The sequence below is a fragment of the Oreochromis niloticus genome, linkage group LG1 (assembly GCF_001858045.2).
Source record: "Oreochromis niloticus isolate F11D_XX linkage group LG1, O_niloticus_UMD_NMBU, whole genome shotgun sequence".
Taxonomy (NCBI): domain Eukaryota; kingdom Metazoa; phylum Chordata; class Actinopteri; order Cichliformes; family Cichlidae; genus Oreochromis; species Oreochromis niloticus.
The window spans coordinates 9,233,549-9,239,290 of NC_031965.2; the positions used below are offsets into that span (position 1 = coordinate 9,233,549).

A 5,742-nucleotide genomic window follows, 5' to 3' on the forward strand; every position below is an offset into this window, starting at 1 on the left:
TGAAAATAGATTCACCTGAAGAGATGATTATGACTAGATGAGTCATTTAGTGGTACATGCTAATGTTCCAGCTTTCACTCTGACCAAATCAACAAAAGTCTCAATGCCAAAAGCTCATTTTGATTAGTCAATCTGAGTTCATTAACTCAGAAACATGTCCCACTTCTCCCAGTGTAACAAGGTTACCATATGAACACTCATTCTAATGTGCCTTTCCCCACCTCAGTGATTTTGCTTTATGAACCCCTGTCCCCACGGGTGCTAAGGTATGTGTGCTGCAAAATGGAGATCTAATTGGAAATGATCGCTGACAGAAGCTTGAGCCACAGAGTCCCTTAATGATCCAGGTAGCACTTGGATCACATAGAGCCCCCCCCACCCCACCCCACCTTCTCCTCACTACCTGTGAAAGGCATTTTGAGCAGATGACAGCAGTGAAAGCCCTGTTGTGGGATTGAGAGGCCACAGCCATGCTGTGCTCTGTGTGTTACAGTGTGGGAGGGAGGGCTAGATGGAGAGAGAAAATCCAGAAAGAAGGCAAGCCTTTTTGACAGATGAAAGCCCTCTGAAAATTGGTAACTCTGGTGTCATTAAAGAAAGTGTTGCCCTTTTTAAGAGCGATTCAGCAGTGTCCTCTAATAGGAGACAGACCTTGTGTTCTAGTAGTAGTGTTTTTAGGATACTTTTAAATGTAAATGTAATTCAACTTGGAAGTAACAAAGATGTCATGCATGCAAGCCCCAGTTTTATGAGAACAGAACGAGCAATTTATTAAAAATTATGAACGTTTAACATTATTCAGTAAAGGTGTTAACAACACTGTAGCCTCACTATGAATTAAATGAATAAAATAAAATAAAAAAATGAGAGTGAGGCAATCAGTGTTTATACAGGTGATGGAGGTCACATTAAATGTCATTGTTTTTTAGAAAGGTGGTGCTACCATCACTGTCACTCTTTGTCAGGCAATGTGGTATTGTCCTTTTATTTAAAAAATAAGTAAATTATGTTACAGAAAGAGACACAAACCACACACTTCTTGGTGAAAATCTTTAGTAATGGACTCCAAAGCATTTTATCACTGGTACTATAGAGGCATTATAGCTGCCCTTTTATTAAACCCAGTTAGATTCAGACTCAGTATGTTTTTTGTCATAGTTATTTTTTATGTATTTTTTTTTCCTTTATCTAAGATGTCACAGATGGCACAGTAATAGGAAAGTCATGTTAAATGTTGTACCTTTTAATCAATAATTAGTACTTTAACCTTTCCGGATTATCTCTGCCAAACCAAATACATTTTCAAAGTTAATTTTCTTTCTTTCCCATCAACATCCATGGTGTTATTGAGGCATCCAAAAAGGAGAAAACAACATATTTTACTGCTTGAGCTAAAAGTAAGGAGTAATGCAGCAGGTGGTTATAAAGGGATACATTTGGATAAATCTGGACTATAGAAATGTGACTACATAAATTGGTCTCAGCATTTAATCTGCTCCTTTTTGTCTTTCGATAAACATTTATAGCATGGTTGATGAAACACAGTACACATGGTGAATAAAACAAATTTCCAGCTGTATAAAATTGTGTGTAAGCTACCTTCCCAACATAATACTGTAACAAATAGGAAGCTCATTGAGTATATAATCACTGTAAGGAAAAGTGAGGGCGGCGGGCGGAAGTTAGTTTTTATTATAGTTTTAAAATGCTTTGGTGTCAAATATTCGGCCCCTAAAATATCCTAACCATTTGAGAACACTTTATTATATCTCTGATAAAGTCAAAATTGACACATCAGGCAGCCTCTTCCAGCCATCTAAACTGAATGTGAAATGACTCTACAGACCTTGTCAAGTGAGATCCTGACCCATGTCTTTAATATCACTGTATATGCCAGTAGTGAAATTTTGACACATATGCCCATGGGCCAAATCACTGAAGGTAGGCTTGTCCAGCCAGTGTCACTTCCTTGTCGCCTTGGGCCTTGGGATGCCAGAGCTGAAAGTTTTCTCCAGTGTTTAGGGCTGGGCTAAATGCACAGCACACAGTCAATACACCCATCCTTCATGTGACGCTAACTGACAAGGTGACACTTTAATGGCATGACTGAAAGTTCCCCTTGGCTCTTTAGTTTTTGAATGATGATGAGTGACATTCTGGCACGATTTCATCATCTTGCACCTGAGGTGTGGCGCGTTGTGCCTTCTTGTGATGCCTTACAAAGGAACCTCTGCATGTAAAGGTGTAAAGTTACTGAAAAGAATTAGCAAAATTAGGTATTAAGCAAATATGATGAGCTGAAATTATAAAATTGAAACAGATAAAACAATAGCAACAAAAAATTACAAACACCATCTTTTATTTTCAACCTCCTTGTTGAAGAATCCGTTTGAGAAATATTCCATTCAGTTTACATGATGAAGCCAGAGCTTTATGGCATCCTTTCCCTTTTCTGAAGTGAGCAGTCATGTATTCTATCAATGCATCAGCTCTGTACAGAACTATTTGTCTAAAGTGTAGAGATCTCAATCAGTTATCTAGTACCATTGGTAGGACTGTAAACAAAGTGGATACCATCAAACCTGAAACTTCTGACAAAACCAAAGTGTTATATTTCCATCTGTGACATTCCCCTAAAAAGGTCCAGGGGATGAGAGAAAGTAACAAAAGGTGTCCAGGTTGAAAAAAGGAGACAGGGAGGCAAAATGGTTAAATTAAAGGGTTTTATACAATACAGTACAAAACAATTTTATTTATATAACACATTTAAAAACCAGAGGTGTGCCAAAGTGCTTCACAGAATCAATTAAGTGCAATTACAGATACAAATACAAATATACTGACAGGTGGGAGACATAACTATCCAATATACACCAGGCACAGTAGGCGCACAATAGGCACACAGTAGGCACAAGCCAAAGGCTGAAGGTTATTATTAATGTTTCTATTAATAACTAAACTAAAAGAGACTGATAAGCCACAATCATCTTTTAAAGAAAGAAAACAACAAAACTCAGGGGTTGGTCAATAAACTGAAAAGTAAGTCAAAAAGGGTTAGTCACTGAAACACTCCTCTCCACACAGCAGTAGCAATCAACCACCACACACACACAGCTCGCTAGCTGCAACCCAACAATGCTCTCTGGCAGTAGAACTCTTTCTCTGGCCTTAAGTATTTTTAATTGCTGATGAGAGTCAGCTGTACAAAAAAAGTAGCACCTAAGGCAGGAGATGGCAGGACACACCCACACAAGGTCAGATTCACAGGAGGTCCTGCTAGGGCCGTAACACCCTCAGTCTGAGATAGCATAATAGATGCAAAGAACATCAGTGCTGCTGCTATGGAAGGAGTCTGTGGATTATGTAAGGAGGTGGTTGTGCATAGATCACAGCAGATACCACCAAGGTCATTTATATCCATGTTGGTATTTATTTGGCTTTGCACCTTGTAAATTTGTGTGTTGTTTCCAGTTCTTGGTGTATCGGTTCATACAGTTGATCTCTATGCTTAAATGGGGTCCAGTTGTGTGCAGCTGGGGAATAGGTTACTGTTTCTATGTTATTTTAATGTCTTGAATGAAACCATTACAGCAAGAAGGTTAAACCGATGGAAGTGCTAAATCACCTGCCGCATTTAGGGCGCATATTAATTTCCTTCAGGACTCTCATGTGAAAGTTCCACAGTGATATAGTAAAAGGAAATGGGTCATGTATGCTTTAGGGGAGGTCTAGAGGGATTTTAGTGACAATAAATGAATCACTTACTATACTGCTGACCGTAATGTACACACCGGGGCAGCAGCTTTGAAATAGGTCTGTAATTCTGAGCCTCTGTGGATTTGTCTGATAAAATTATCTATTTAATTATATTTAGGCCATATGTACAATAGTCTCATACATATTTCTGGCCGATTATTAAATTTAAGTGCCAATATGTTTTATCCATTACATACACAAACATAGCACTAAATTTAATTTGATGCACATTTGAGAGTCAACCATTAATGAATCAAGCAAAGTTTTGATAATAATGCACAAATTAGCACTATTCTGACAAGGTTGTTAGGATGATGAGTGATTCTTAAAAAACAGTCCCATATGATTATGTTAAAAAATAATAAAATAAAAGGAAACCTGCCTTGTAGTGTAAAAAATGTTGAACATTAGAAAAAAACTTTAAAAACATTTTTTCAAATCTAAATACATTAAAAAACAGAATATTCTAACCATTATAACCTGTTGGCTTTGCTTTACATTTTGCTGACAATTATGCATAAGGTTTACTGCCAATGTTAAAACTACAAATTCGAATGGAATTTAAATAATAGGCCAACATATTTTTTGAATGCATCACATCACTGCATAAAATTGTTGGCAGTCAGTAAAGATACAAAAAAAATCATCAGTGGAAGAAACAGCTTTCATTGATGTGTATTCAGTTTAGCTAACCAGGTAGCCTGTCTTGTAATTTCACTGAGAGAAAATAACCCATGAACATGAATCAGCAGATTAAATATTGTAATTGTAAATATTTCACAAACCGCTGTAGGCAATCATCATACATTTAAGTCAGTGTGTGGTTAGCACTACTTTTGTTAGCACAACTTTTGTTACACTTTTGCATACAGTGTATTCAGCTCATTTCATGGCAGCATATGCAGAGTAAAGGCTCCTCTTTGAGCCTCACTTTTGTTGTGATGTAGAGTTGCTACAAGTTATTTTGTCAGTGTCATTTTGCTCTCTCTGTGCTTCCAGCTAAATGTAATTTTTTTCCTCCCTTCAGATCTGGTCTGCTACTAGTGATTGAACTGCAGGTCTTCCGGCTGTCTGGGAAGTGGTGCCTCTGCTTTCAAGCACTTGTACCGTGCACCCTGGGAGCGGCCTCTTCAAAAATCTGGGAAACCTCTCCCAGGTGGAGCTACTGTGTTATTATGTTGAAACTATTTCTGCAATATATATGTATATATTAAAAAAAAAACATCTGTTGACCAAGTTCTATGTCATCATGATGACAAATGGTCTCCATCAATTTTCAAATTGCCAATGCAAAGATTTGTTTCTGCGAGAATGTTTCCCTGAACTACAGCGAGCACTGACTCACTCCTGCAGTAGTTTGGTTTTGGTTGTTTCCATCATTAAAGTGGTTCTCTGGTTTCTGTTCACCTTTCTGTTCATTTCTTTGTTATTATTTTTTTCAGTTTTAATTTGTCTAAACTGTGCTGTGATTCTTATTAGAGGAGTTGTGTTTATTAGTGTTTCTTGTTTTGAGTCAGATAATTGCACTTATTTCACCCTTTGCTACAGACCGTGCACTCATACCATGTGTGTGTGTGTGAACACGTGCTAGCCAGGCCCCAAATCTTTTTCATTTTTGCAATGTAATATTAACATTTATCTCTTTTTCTGGATGGCTGGTAGCTATGGGCTGGATCTCTTGGAGGGTGGGCATTGTGTCAGGAATCCTTTCTCCCATCTGTTGGTTAATGCTGGCACTGCAAAATCTTGGCTCCACTCTCTTTACCTCTGTCTCAAAAGCAGGCAACTAGACCATGAAGGCAGGATATAATAGTGAATATAAATATAATAAATAAGACCCGTGTGATCTTTTTCCAGTCTTAAAGTGATCTTTTATAACTACCTGAGAGTGGAATCGCTTTACGTGACACTGTCCACGCAAGTTACAAACTAGCCTTCTTCACTCCTGCCACATTTTTCGTGCAGAAAGCAAAGTTAACCAATCCA

The 5,742-nt window shown here is 37.8% G+C and overlaps 1 long non-coding RNA gene across 1 annotated transcript; it reads left to right on the forward strand.

Moving 5' to 3' along the window:
- Window positions 1–3,240: 3,240 nt before the first annotated feature.
- On the forward strand, window positions 3,241–5,162 carry LOC109202754 (uncharacterized). The gene is made up of 2 exons (XR_003220904.1): window positions 3,241–3,363; window positions 4,784–5,162. It is a non-coding gene; the product is annotated as an uncharacterized LOC109202754 (long non-coding RNA).
- Window positions 5,163–5,742: the final 580 nt, after the last annotated feature.